Below are 14,651 nucleotides of genomic sequence, written 5' to 3'. Positions count from 1 at the left end.
TTTGTAGTACTAGTGGATAGTGATTTTTGGTAAAAATATTTTTTTACCTAGTCCAATATTTTCCGAGGGGGGAGGGGGTGACAGTTTTGGGTTTTTCGGTACAATGCTTATTTTGATAATTTTTTACTCTCAAACAATTAAACATAAAAATTTGGCCAAGTACAGTTTCGAAAGGTTTTTTCATGCTCTTTCGATTGAATCCTTCCCCCCAAAAATTAAAATTTAGGGGAGAGTCTCCAGTTGTGAGACGGGTTTCATTTTTGACCCGTAAATTGTAAACGGGTAAACGAAATTGTAAATAAAATACACCGTTCGAAAGGTAACAGAAATACGCAACTTTTATTAAAAGAAAGTGTAGTGTTTCGATGAACTCAAAAAATTTTACGATACATTTTCCGAGCACATCGCTTTTATCAAAAAAAAAATGTCTCCAGTTGTGAGACACTCATTAAAAATTGCTAAAATTTAATAAGTTTGACATAAAACGTTATGTTTAGTATAAATAATTAAATATATTAATAATATATATTATTATATACTGAATAATAATATTTATTCGCCAAAATATGACTATCAAATAAGCAGAATTTAATAGCTTCAACAAGAGCAATAAAATTGATTTCTTCTGAATCAATTGACTTTTTTCCACTTGACATGCCCAAAAATACTAGAAAAAAAAAACAAAACAACATTTAAATAGTGTGCCTGCAAAGTCGTATTTTTTATGCTGCCCAGATGGGTGTTGACACCGTCTCACAACTGGTGATATGCTGTGTCTCACACCCAGAAATTGACGCTATTTTGAAAAAGGAAAATTAAATTATTTTCAAACGTAGATTGGAACAATGCAATATTGCATCACAAAATATAAGGAAAACACCAAAAGAAAATGCATTACATTTACCTTTTCCAATTAATTAACTTGGAGAAAAAGTACTTTGCATTTATTGAAAAAACGATTTTTAGTCGATTATCACACACAGTGTTGGTATCTAACAAAAACAGTTTATATATCCGCTTCGGCGTACACGAAAAAGTTGGCTCATATAAAAAGGAATGTTTTTATATAAACCAATCAGATTTTTAATATTGCATGTTAAAAAAAATTGACTGTCTCACAACTGGAGGTGTCTCCCAACTGGAGACTCTCCCCTATTTTTAATTTCGATTTTTTTAGGTCAAAAAATTTTTTTTTTCAAAATGCTTATTTCCAATCGAAAGAGCATGAAAAAATCTTTCAAAACTGTACTCGGCCAAGGTTTTATGTTTAATTGTTTAAGAGTAAAAAATTATTAAAATAAACATTGCACCGTAAGACCCCTTGATCACTTGACGTGGAATCGCTAATATGTTCTCGGGTAACATCTTAGATTGTGAAAAGTGGATTGTACCCAGTAACATAATGATGGTACCACGTACAATCTTTTTTTTAACCATCAAATTCTAACTATCCATTTCTCTCAGTGTAAGCTTGATAAGGAAATTTGTAAAAAGAGAAAAATTACGAAATGTAAAAACACTTGTATATAGCCAAGTATGTAAGGCTGAAGACAGGTGTATAAACCAATAAATAATAAATAAATAAAATATTAGCAAAGTAAAATAACTATAGTGTTATTTTTACATTTTTCCCATGTGCAACGCTATAGTGTACCTTTCAGTATTTTTCACTTACTAATCGGGTACCGAAATCTGGCCCATTTGCAAATGGGAACCTATGTGTGTTCCCATATTGGGTTTCAATTTTCTTAATAGAAAATACATTTGATAGTATATAATTTAAAAGGGAACCCATATAAGTTTATTATATTTGCAAATGGGAATCTATTGTTACGTCAAAAACAACAAGAAACCTTTTTAAATATTCCTAACGTTCCTTGTTTTAAATTAGTTTCATAAATGAATCTAATTTGGGATGAGGATTAGTCAATGAGCCTACTAAATGTACTGAGAGAATAATTTATTTAAAAACCAACAAGAAAGAAAAGAATTGACAAAATACAATGAGTATAATTGAGTTTAGAAAATCTTACTTTTAAAGAATAACGATTACTGGTGTTGTTTGAACTGGTGGTTGTATCTGGTTGTCCGATCTCTAATGGTGTTGAGGGCTAGACGCACTGGGGCTGTGACAGTTGTCCTTAATGGTTGAGTGTTGATCCTCTTGTTTACACTAATGAGATAGTGTATCGTATTTTGAAAATATCTGCTTTCTTCCAGACAGTTGTCGCCTCTTGAACAAATTTCGATGGTTCGAAATGTGTAATACTTCAATAAAAGATTTGTTGAAACTTGGAACTGCGTTTCAATATTATACTTTCGTTGATACTTGGGTTTATTTCCAATTTAATATATTTTTGGAAATTATTAAGTTGTACTTTAAATCAGTGATTCGAACTTCGTTTCAAAAATAAAAACTTGAAGATATAATTCACTCGTTGATGATATACTCTTTATACTAGAGCGATGGTTTTACGATGTATTAGATTTTCATAACTGTAATGATGCCGAAAAATTGTACACGTGCTAAAATTTGTTTCTCCTTGTGCTAGTTAATAGCGAAAGAATTTCTCTATGTGTTGTTGATATTTCCTCCGGGAGATTGTACGTATCGCCCTTTCGTTAAGTTGCTCGGCGTTTGTTGTTCACCTAAACTTCTCGGGGTTTGCTGCTTTTCCTTTCTTTCGTCCGGCCTACGTTTTTAGAAGGTTGTCGAATTGTCGCTTCATCGTTATTCTTTTTACATGAGTAATAATATTACTTTCCTTTCTTGGATTGTTACAGTTTCAAAATATATAGTAAAATACATACAGTAATAAATATGCAAATAATATATGACAATAGAATACAATATTAAAATAGAAAAATGTATTAAATATAATACTAATATAGAAATTGTATAAATGATAATTACAATATTTTAATAGAGAAATATACTGAATATAATGCAATAATTAAAATATAGATTATAAGAGTTAAAAATATATAAGGTAAATACAACACACATACATTAGTAATATAATTTATAGAGTAATAGGTTACGGACGTAACACCTCCCCTCTCAGATTGAGCATGAGAGAGTCAACGAACATGCTCAAACAAAGCAATTTCAAGAAATCCGTTACATTCATTCTATTCATACATTAGGATCAAATTTAATACAATACAACTTATTACATTCATACTTTACAGATTTTATAATTCCATTCCATCTTTAATCATACACATTTATACGTTTTATTTTGAATCGTACATAGATTGTCATGCATCCACATGTTTAGTTTTTTTTATCTTATTTTGAAATTACGTACAATTAAAAAGAATGAAAATTTGTTTATACAAATTGTTTTACAAATATGAGTCTTGTGCTTCTTTTAAATTACATCAAAAATCTTTTGTTCTAAAATTTAAAACTTGCTTATAATTGGAAATCGTTGTCGATTTTAATATTTTCTTTTTTAATACAATATTTTTCTTTTACATTTCTGAAACAAAATTTTGTACTTTTAATTTTACAGATGGAAAATATTAAATTTTTATATTTAAGACGCATTTTACATTTCAGATATAACAATTTTTAAAATGTGTCTTTATTTCTTATATTTTGTTGCTTTTAGTTGTTACATTTATGCAGTTTTCTTTTGTTCTCATGCTACATTTGGACATAATTTAATATGTGTTGAGAACGAATTTTAAATAATTTTATTTTGATTATAGAATTTTGAATAATGACATTTTTAGTTTCTTCTTCAATAAATTGGTATAAAATAAGTAACAAAGTTTAATTTACTGTGTGAAAAAATTGAGTTTCAATTTCTTTTAGTGCAAAATAAGTATGTAGAATTGTGCTTAAGATCTAAGATAAAGTCATTACAAATTAAAAAAAAATTGTCGAAATTTTATAAAAATTAAATTTAAATTTGCGAATTTTTTTTAAAGAAGTATTTTTTTCAATTAGATTATTATTATAGTGAATAAATATAATTAAAAATTTTGTTTATCAGTTATAAAAATTGAATTCAGTAAAAATAACTCAATTTTTTAGTCCTTTTCTGAAACATAAAACTAGGAATAATTTTATACAAATAGTTATTTTTATAAAAAAAAATAATCCAGTTTTATTACTCTTGTTTAATTCGTGATAGTTTAAGTCTGTTTGTATGTACTATTTTTTGTTTATTTTTAACTTGTATTTTAACGTTTCCTTTATTTAAAATTTCTAATATTTTATGTGGTCCTGTATATTGATTTGCAAATTTATGAATTTTTCCTCCGTGTAGTAGAAATACTTCATCACCGAGTTTAAGATTTTGTGGATTACAATTTCTATCGTAATAAAATTTTGACTTTTCTTTTGCTAGAATCAAGTTTTCTCTAGCAATGTTTCTCATTTCATGAAGTCTCGTTATTAAGTCTGTTAAATATTGATCGTAAGTCTCCAATTTTTCATGTTCAAGTGGTGGATCGCTTGATGGCAATCGCGCTAATTTTCCAAAAATTAACTCGTACGGGGTGCATTTGGTGCCTTCATGAATGCTTGTATTATATGAGAACATGGCTAATTCTAACCAATCATCCCATTCTTCATTTTTATTGATAAATTGTTTTAAATATTCTCCTAAAACGTGATGAGATCTTTCGATTGATCCGTTAGACTGGGGGTGAAAAGCGGTTGTTTTAAATTGTCGTATTCTAAATCTTTTTGCTAATCTTCTCATTAAATTACTTAAAAAATCTGTCCCCTGATCTGTTAATACTCCTTTGGGTGATCCAAAAATACAAATAAATTTTTTAATAAATGCATGAGCTATTGTACTTGCTTGATGATTTGGAAGTGCAATTGCTAATGAATATTTAGTTAAATTATCTTGTATTGTTAATATATATTCACTTCCATTTTTAGTTTTTGGTAATGGTCCAACGATGTCCATTGCTATTTTCTCGAATGCTGTACCTGGTGTATCTGTTATAATCATTGGGTCTTTTGTTTTTACTCTAACCAATTTTTTTAATTGACATTGGAGGCAACTTTGTATATATTTTTGAATATTATTTTTCATATTTTCCCAATAATAATTTTGCCGTATTCTTCCATAAGTTTTGGTTACACCTTTATGTCCTCCAACTGAACTTGAATGAGCTTCTTCAATTAACTGCATATATTCTTCTTTTGTGGGATATTTTGTATGTCCACTGCATACAACAACTTTTACAAATGAATTTTCAAAAATTAACTTTATCATTGACAGGATTTCGTCCCAAGTTATATTATTTATTTGGGCTGTTTTTGCAATACTTATGCTTTTCAATTTTAATTCTTCGCATAAATTTTTCATTGAAATAATTGTAGTTTTAATTCTTTTTATTGTATCAGATAAATTTTCTTTTATTTCATTTTCTATAGGGAGAGCGATATGGTAATATATATATATATATATATTATCTCGAGGATCTCCATTGACTGAAAGAAAGTAGGTTAGGTTGTCTCTACGCATTGGTAATTGGTCTCTACAGTCGATAATATATCTTTCTTGTTTTACATTTAAATTTTCACAATCTTTGTTCTCTACTAAATTATCTTCTTCTTCAGATGATACTTCAGAATTAGAATTTTCGTAGCCTTGATCAATTTCTTCGTGTTTCTTCAATTTTGATTTTTGTTTAATAACCTCAGGATCTGATTCAATTTCGTCAGGAATAACTTCATTATAAAATTTCTTATTCTTTGTATTACATACCTTTTTTGGTCTTCCCCTTCTCTTCTTGGAAAAGGAGGTATTCAAACGTGTGCTTTGTTTCTTCGGTCTACCTCGTTTCTTTGTTTTATGTGCATTTATTATTTCATTTTCAATTTCTTGGATTTCTTCATTTTTGTTTTCTTGATTATCATTTTCTTGTATTTTTCTTTGATTTCTGGTTATAACGTTACAAGTTTCGTCACTTGTACAATAATTTCTTTTAATACTTTGGAGAATTTTTATTATCTCCGAATTCATGTAGCATTCATTGTCAATAATTATTTTTTCCATATATGGGAGACTTTTTCTTATCTCCAAATTCAAATAGGATGCATTGTCCTTAAATATTCTTTCAATAGATTGGAGACTTTTCTTTATCTCCAAATTCATGTAGGATTCATTGTCCTCAAATATTTTTTTAATAGATCGAAGAATTCTTAATATCTCCGAATTTTCATAGGATTCATTATCTTCAAATATTCTTTCAATATCATGGAGATTTCTTATTATCTCCGAATTCATATAGTTTTTATTTTCGTTTGCTACACAATGTATATATTCTTTAATTTTTTCTTGCACACATTTCATTATATTTTCCTGATTTTCCTGGGTTTTTTCAATTTCTTCTCCTTTTATTCCTTGGATTTTTTCTTCAATAATATCTTCGACTGGGTTTCTGGATAAGGCATCAGCATTAACATTGGTTTTGCCTGCTTTGTAGACAACATGAAAATCGTACTCAGCTAGTTTCAGCTTCCATCTTGTTACTCTTGAGCAAGGATCTTTTGAATTTTGAAACCAAACTAATGGTTTGTGATCCGTAACTAACGTAAATTTTCTTCCATAAAGATATGGTCGAAAATGTTGCACACTGTAAATGATTGCTAATGCTTCCTTTTCATAGGTGTCATATTTTCTTTCACATTCGCTTAATGTTCGTGATGTATAAGCGACTGGTTGATCCTTGCCGATTATACCTTGTGATAATATACCTCCTATTGCAAAACCTGAAGCATCCGTTGTAAGTATAAATGGTTGTGAGAAGTCTGGTCTTTTTAATAGCGGTTCCTCACAGAGTTTATTCTTTAGCGTATCGAAAGCTATTTGTTGTTTATCAGTCCAGAGAAAGGGTACATCTTTTCTTAAAAGTTGATTCAAAGGATTTGCTATTTTTGAAAAACCGTCTATAAATTTACGATAATATCCTGCTAGTCCTAAAAATTGTTTTATATTTTTTACATTTTTGGGTAGTGGAAATTTTTTAACAGCTTCTACTTTTTTCGGGTCAGGTCGTACCCCATTTTTATCAATTATGTGTCCTAAGTATCCTACTTCTAACCTCAAAAATTCACATTTATCTGGCTGGAGTTTTAAATTAGCAAAACGTAGTCGTTCCATAAGTTTCGAGAATTTTTCTTCATGTTCTTCTAAGGTGTCTGCATAAATCACAATGTCGTCTAAATAAACAAATAGTTCTGATCCTTGTAAACCCAACAATACTTGGTCAATAAGTTTTTGGAATGTGCTTGGTGAATTTTTCAATCCAAAAGGCATTCTATCAAATTCATAGTGTCCAAATGGCGTTGAAAAAGCTGTCTTATAAGAATCTCTAGGATCCATTTTTATTTGATGGAAACCTGACGCCAAGTCAAAGACTGAAAAATATTGAGCATTTCCTAGTTGGTCAAGTAGGTCCGTAATATTAGGGAGTGGGTAAAATTGACCTACCGTTCGTTCGTTAAGTTTCCTAAAATCTAAAACTAATCTCCATTTTTTATTTCCCTGTGAATCATCTTTTTTGGGTACTATCCATATAGGTGTATTGTATGGTGAGTCGGAGTGTTTAATAATTTTCTGTTTCAATAATTCGTTCACTTGACGTGTCATTTCTTCTTTATGGACAGGCGGAAATCTATATTGTTTAGTTACGATCGGAGTATCGTCGGTAGTTATAATTCTGTGCTTTATTAGGTCAGTCCCTTCTAAATATTCTCCAGGTATATGGAATCTATCTGAATAATTTTTTACTAAATTCATCATGTGTTGTAATTCTTCTTTATTTAAATGGTCTAGACGAAGTAATTTTTTTATTTCTTCAACTCTATCGTTGCCTGTAATGTTAAAAACATTTTCTGATTTAACATTTTTTGAAAATACATCAATGATTTTTTGAATTGATGAGTCTTCACTTTTAATATCAGATTTGTTTATTTGAGTTTCTTGTTTTATTTTTATTGTTTTATTTCATCCTGTTAATTTAAGACATTTATTTTCATCAATTTTTATATCAGAATTTAATGCGCGAATTTTCAACAGATTTGGTCCTGCTCCTGTGTCAATCATCATTGTTGTTGGAACTTTTAACTCTTTAGTGTCAATTCTAATATATGGAATTGTATTAGTTTTTGCTAAATTGATGTTTCTGGATGCATAATAATTTCTTCTTAATTCTACCTCAGAGCACCCTACTGAAGAGGAATTTTGGAGTTTCCCTGATTTTGTGTTTGTGAATTTGTTTGTTGTTGTTTATTGTTATCATCCCACATCTTTTTCCTACAATTAGTGGAAATGTGTCCTAACTTTTTGCAATAATTACACATTATACTTTGATTTCTACTTGCGAAGTTTGTTGTATTAATGGTTCTTGGTTCTTGAAAAAAATTTTGTTGTTGATTTTGTCTTTGATTTTGGTAAGGAGTTCGAAATTGATTTTGTGGTATATTTCTAAACTGATTTTGTGATGTGTTTCTAAATTGATTTTGAAACTGATTTTGTTGAGGATTTTTGTAAAAGTTTTGACTTTGAAATCTATTAAACATTGGATTTTGATTGTTAAATCGATTCTGATTTTGGTTTGAAAAATTTTGTCGTGGTCCTGGGTAAGAAGAGTTTTCTCGTCTTGGTCCTATCAATTTATTAAGTTGAAAACAGTTTACTGCAAAATGACCTTTCTTTCCACAAACTAAACAAGTTATTATATTATCTTGAGCGACATTAATTTTTGTTGTCTTAGCAAAGTCTCTATTATTTTTAAGATGAGAATTATATTCAGTATTATGCTCACTTTTTCTTAGTTCGCGGTGTGATAACAATCTTCTTTCTATTTCTACTGCTTTATTAACTATCTCTTGAAATGTATCTGCTGTTCCAATTCGTATTTCAATTTCTGGTCTAAGTCCTCGCGAAAAACAATCAACACTTGTTTTATCTAAACTTGCTTTAAATGGTTCATCTACTCTATTTTCATTGCTAATTCTGTGCGCGTCTAATATTCTTTCTGCTGCTTCTGCGATTCTTGACCCATAAGAAATTACATTTTCGTGTTCCCACATATATATTGCTCCTAGTTCTCCTTGTAACTGATATACAGATTTTGCTGGCGCGTAAATTTGTTTTAACCTTTCTGTTAACTGTTCTACTGTATTAAAATTATTTCCTATTATAATTCTTCTTGCTTCACCCGAAATTCGACTCCTAATTAATTTTACTAAATTTGTTTGTACTTGTGCATTATCAGGAAGCATAGATTTTGCTTCTAAACAACTTTCAATAAATACAGATAGTGGTATGTTTTTTCCGTCAAACATTGGTATTGTTTCTAAAGCGTCGCGTAATGACACTTGCTGATTATTTGGAAGAGCCATGTTTTCTTCAAAGTTATTACTATCTCTAGTGTTATCGAGAGGATTATTTTCAGAGTTATCGTTTGTCTCAATATCGTCAGTTAAAGTTTTGTTTGAATTTTGTTCAACTAAGGTTTTTTCTGTAATGGTATTTTCACTATCGTTACTGTCACTGTCGAAAGAATTATCGTCAGTATCAAAAAGTTGAGAATTAATATAGCCTGAGTCAAACTGTTTCTGTAATTCTAAGGGATTAGGGTTTTCTTTAGAATATCTGGGTGTACTTGTTGATGGTTTTGTTTTATAATTAGGAATTCCCGAATTCAATTCTAAATCTGGATTATTTTTTATTTGAAAACGAGTTAAATGTGAGGAATCGGTAGTATTCTTATTCGAAGAAGACATTAAAAAATGTCATATTATCAAAATTTATAATATACGTAATAATTGTAAAATTGTCAATCTTGTCTCTTCAATATAAAATAAACTTCTCTTTTGTGGTTAATATTTTTATATTGATTCAGTATATTAAAATATATTCAAATATTTAATAATAATAACAAATCACAATTAAATGAACAAAACAAATTTTGTTTTAGACCAATCAAATATCAAAAATGATTCAAATACAAGACAAAAAATTCCATAAGTCTAGAGGACTCGAACCTCTATTCAGTAATATAACACAGGATTTAATTTGATGAATGCACCTTGCAACTTTAATAATTATAAGTTAAGAGGACTCGAACCTCTATTTATTAATATTAATACAGAATTAAACCAATAAATGCACCGTGCGACTTGAAAAAGTTAAGTGGACTCGAACCTCTATTCATCAATACCAATTTTAAATGTATATTTATGAATGCACCTTGCGACTTAAATCTTGTATTATATTATCAATTAGCATAAAATGTACCAAATTAAAAAATCTATTTTTCTTATTAAATCTTACTGATTATATTTTTTTTTAATGTATGTTGATACTATTTGTTATTATTATTTATTACTTAAAAAAATTTTTCCTTTTTTTAACAATTGGTATACTCATTGATTTATTTTATTTAATTATTTTATTAATTTAAAAATTATATTAATTAAAATTTTCGAATTTTATTAAAAATTTGACAAAATAATGGCTGATCGACTTTATAATTTTCCCGGGCCGATGCACCAAAATTTAAAAGGGCTTCTGTTACGTCAAAAACAACAAGAAACCTTTTTAAATATTCCTAACGTTCCTCGTTTTAAATTAGTTTCATAAATGAATCTAATTTGGGATGAGGATTAGTCAATGAGCCTACTAAATGTACTGAGAGAATAATTTATTTAAAAACCAACAAGAAAGAAAAGAATTGACAAAATACAATGAGTATAATTGAGTTTAGAAAATCTTACTTTTAAAGAATAACGATTACTGGTGTTGTTTGAACTGGTGGTTGTATCTGGTTGTCCGATCTCTAATGGTGTTGAGGGCTAGACGCACTGGGGCTGTGACAGTTGTCCTTAATGGTTGAGTGTTGATCCTCTTGTTTACACTAATGAGATAGTGTATTGTATTTTGAAAATATCTGCTTTCTTCCAGACAGTTGTCGCCTCTTGAACAAATTTCGATGGTTCGAAATGTGTAATACTTCAATAAAAGATTTGTTGAAACTTGGAACTGCGTTTCAATATTATACTTTCGTTGATACTTGGGTTTATTTCCAATTTAATATATTTTTGGAAATTATTAAGTTGTACTTTAAATCAGTGATTCGAACTTCGTTTCAAAAATAAAAACTTGAAGATATAATTCACTCGTTGATGATATACTCTTTATACTAGAGCGATGGTTTTACGATGTATTAGATTTTCATAACTGTAATGATGCCGAAAAATTGTACACGTGCTAAAATTTGTTTCTCCTTGTGCTAGTTAATAGCGAAAGAATTTCTCTATGTGTTGTTGATATTTCCTCCGGGAGATTGTACGTATCGCCCTTTCGTTAAGTTGCTCGGCGTTTGTTGTTCACCTAAACTTCTCGGGGTTTGCTGCTTTTCCTTTCTTTCGTCCGGCCTACGTTTTTAGAAGGTTGTCGAATTGTCGCTTCATCGTTATTCTTTTTACATGAGTAATAATATTACTTTCCTTTCTTGGATTGTTACAGTTTCAAAATATATAGTAAAATACATACAGTAATAAATATGCAAATAATATATGACAATAGAATACAATATTAAAATAGAAAAATGTATTAAATATAATACTAATATAGAAATTGTATAAATGATAATTACAATATTTTAATAGAGAAATATACTGAATATAATGCAATAATTAAAATATAGATTATAAGAGTTAAAAATATATAAGGTAAATACAACACACATACATTAGTAATATAATTTATAGAGTAATAGGTTACGGACGTAACACTATATAGGTTTTTATATTTCAAGTTTATAATTTAAATGGGATTCCAAATATGTTCCCATATGAGTTATTATGTTTTAATTAGAAACCTATGTGAACCTATGTGCCATATATAGGATCTCTCACCAAATATAATATATTTGGTGTATAATTTACATAAAATAAAAGTGTCAACCCACATGGGAACATATATAACCACATTGGATCCTATATAGGAATTTATGGGAACCCATATGGTAAATTAGATTGGTACCCATAAAAATTTCCATATGGGTCCTTTTTAGCTGATTTTAAAAAATCTTTAATCAATTTCTTCGTTATGAAAGCTCTCAGGCATCCTCCCTAAATGCCATTGTCTATTTTTTCTTTTTAAATTACGACTCAAAATGCTGAAACGGGCAAAGTAAAAATAATTTTCTTTATTCTTGAAAGGGGAAAATGTAAATAAGGTGATGTAAAAAGTTTTATTGCTTTAAATAAAATTATTACTAAGAAAAAACTTGTTTAAAGTCATTTTTGACTGCTTACAAAGTATAATACTATACCTTAAGGCATCTTAGCAATACTTTTAAGTTAATTAAAGGCTAAAATATTCTTACAGACTTAAATTAAGACTGATTTTAAAAGTAGTCCTGCTTAGAATTAAGATTACTTTTTCTGTGTATTGGTTTTTGAGCATTTTTTTAGATATCTTAATAAAAAAGCTGATCCGACAAATTAAAAAGAAACACATTCATTGAACATTGCGCAAAAAAACTTTTGGATCTTGCTTTGCTCGGAGTCATAAACGATGAAGCAAGAATTTATCTCCCGGACTTACCATAGTTAAAAAATTGTTTTGGATATTCCGGGTAGTCCCCTTCTGGTCTGCGTACACAAAAAATATCCAGTAATGCGAAGGTTAATTAAAAAAATACAAAAAATTTGTAATTATGTAACTGAAATTTTTTTTATGAAATTCAGAAATATTTTGTGACCTTGTATTTATCAGGGTTGCCACAAATATTTAATTTTATTTTTCCCTGACTTTTCCCTGATTTCCAGAAAAAAATTTCACTTTTTCCCTGACCATAAAGAATATTCTGATTCACTCTAAAAATTATTAGATACTCAAAAAAAATGTTCTATTACATTTATTTACAAACTTCTTTTATTGTAAAATTATTTAAAAACATCAATAACTTCATTCTTAAATAAATATTTAATCATTATTATTTTTCTGTAGGAATTAAAATTCTTCAAAATATTCGAATTTAAACCTTTTTGAAATTCAACAACTTATAAGAATATTATTACAAAACATGAAGAAGACGATCACTCCGGAGTGATCGTCTTCTTCATGTTTTGTAATAATTTAAATTGCCATAAAATTTTTTAAAATAAGTTAATTATTTACAAAAATCCTAAAAAAAATCCTTCGCAAGAATTCAATTATTTTTACAAGAAGTACAATTTCACAAAAAATTCAATTATTTAAAAAAAATGTAATACAGGGCTCGGATTGTGCGACTTTTTCGACTTTTTTCGACTTTTTTGTGAAAAAATGCGAATAATCGACTTTTTTGACTTTTTTTTAGTAAAATGCGAATTAAATTTAAATTTTTTTTAAATTAAATGAAAAAGTTTGAGTCAAAAAAATGTTCTGTTACATTTATTTACAAATTTTTTGAAAACATCAATAACTTTTTTTTAAAATAAATATTTAAATATTATTTTTCCATAGGAATTAAAATTCTTCAAAAGATTCAAATTCAAACCTTTTTCAAATTAATCAACTTTAAAAAAATTGTTATTAAACAAGAAGAAATCGATCACTCCGAGTCTTCGACTCGGAGCAATCGATGTCTTCATGTTTTATAATAATTAAAGATGACTGAGTGATAAAATGCAAATAATTGAATTATTGGGAAGAAATTTATAAAACATTAGTAAGTAATTGAATTTTGCAGAAGAGTGTTGATATTTACAAAGATAATTGAAATTTTGAAGAGAATTAAAAAAATTTTTTGAAAATAATTGAATTTCTGTGAAGAATTTTTTTACTATTGAAGATAATTGAATTTTGCAAAAAAATTTGATCAGAACTTTTGAAAATAATTAAATTTCCAGGATGAATTTTATTATTTATGAAGATAATAAAAATTTTAACGAGAAATTAAAAAAAAATTTGAAAATAATTTAATTTCTGCGAAGAATTTTATTACTTTTGAAAATAATTGAATTTATAGGATAAATTATATTATTTAAAAAGATAATTGAAAATTTGACAAGAATTTTATTAAAATTCTTTGCAAATAATTGAATTTCAGAAAAGAATTTTATTACTTTTGAAAATAATTGAATTCATGTGATTAATTTTATTAATTTTGTCGAATAGGTAATTGAATTTCTGTGGAGAATTTTATTGAAAGTTATGAAAATATATGAATTCTTGCAAAGATTTTTATTAATATTTGAAAAAAATTAATTTCCCGTAAAAAATTCAATTGAATTTTGAAAATAATTGAATTTTTGCGAAGAATTTTATTAAAATTCCTTAAAATAATTAAACTTTCGCGAAAAAAAATTTGTATTAAAAACAATTAATTAATTAATTTTTAATTCTTATCATTAATTTAATTAAAATTTTTCAAAATAATTGAATTTCTTTAGAAGAATTTTAGTAATAATTGAAAATAATTGAATTCTTACGATAAATTTGATGAATTTTCGAAAATAATTGATGTCATGCGAAGAGTTCAATTATTTTTGAAAAATAATTCAATTCCTGTGAAGAATTTTATTAATTTATAAAAAAAAATTACTGTCAAGAATTTAAAAGTTTTTAAAAATAATTGAATTCTTGTCAAGAATTTTATTAATTTTAAAAAATAAT

The sequence above is a fragment of the Leptopilina heterotoma genome, unplaced genomic scaffold, assembly GCF_015476425.1.
Source record: "Leptopilina heterotoma isolate Lh14 unplaced genomic scaffold, ASM1547642v1 Lhet_256, whole genome shotgun sequence".
NCBI classification, from domain to species: Eukaryota; Metazoa; Arthropoda; class Insecta; order Hymenoptera; family Figitidae; genus Leptopilina; species Leptopilina heterotoma.
The sequence above is the reverse complement of the archived record's forward strand: the minus strand, read 5'-3'. Positions refer to the sequence as shown.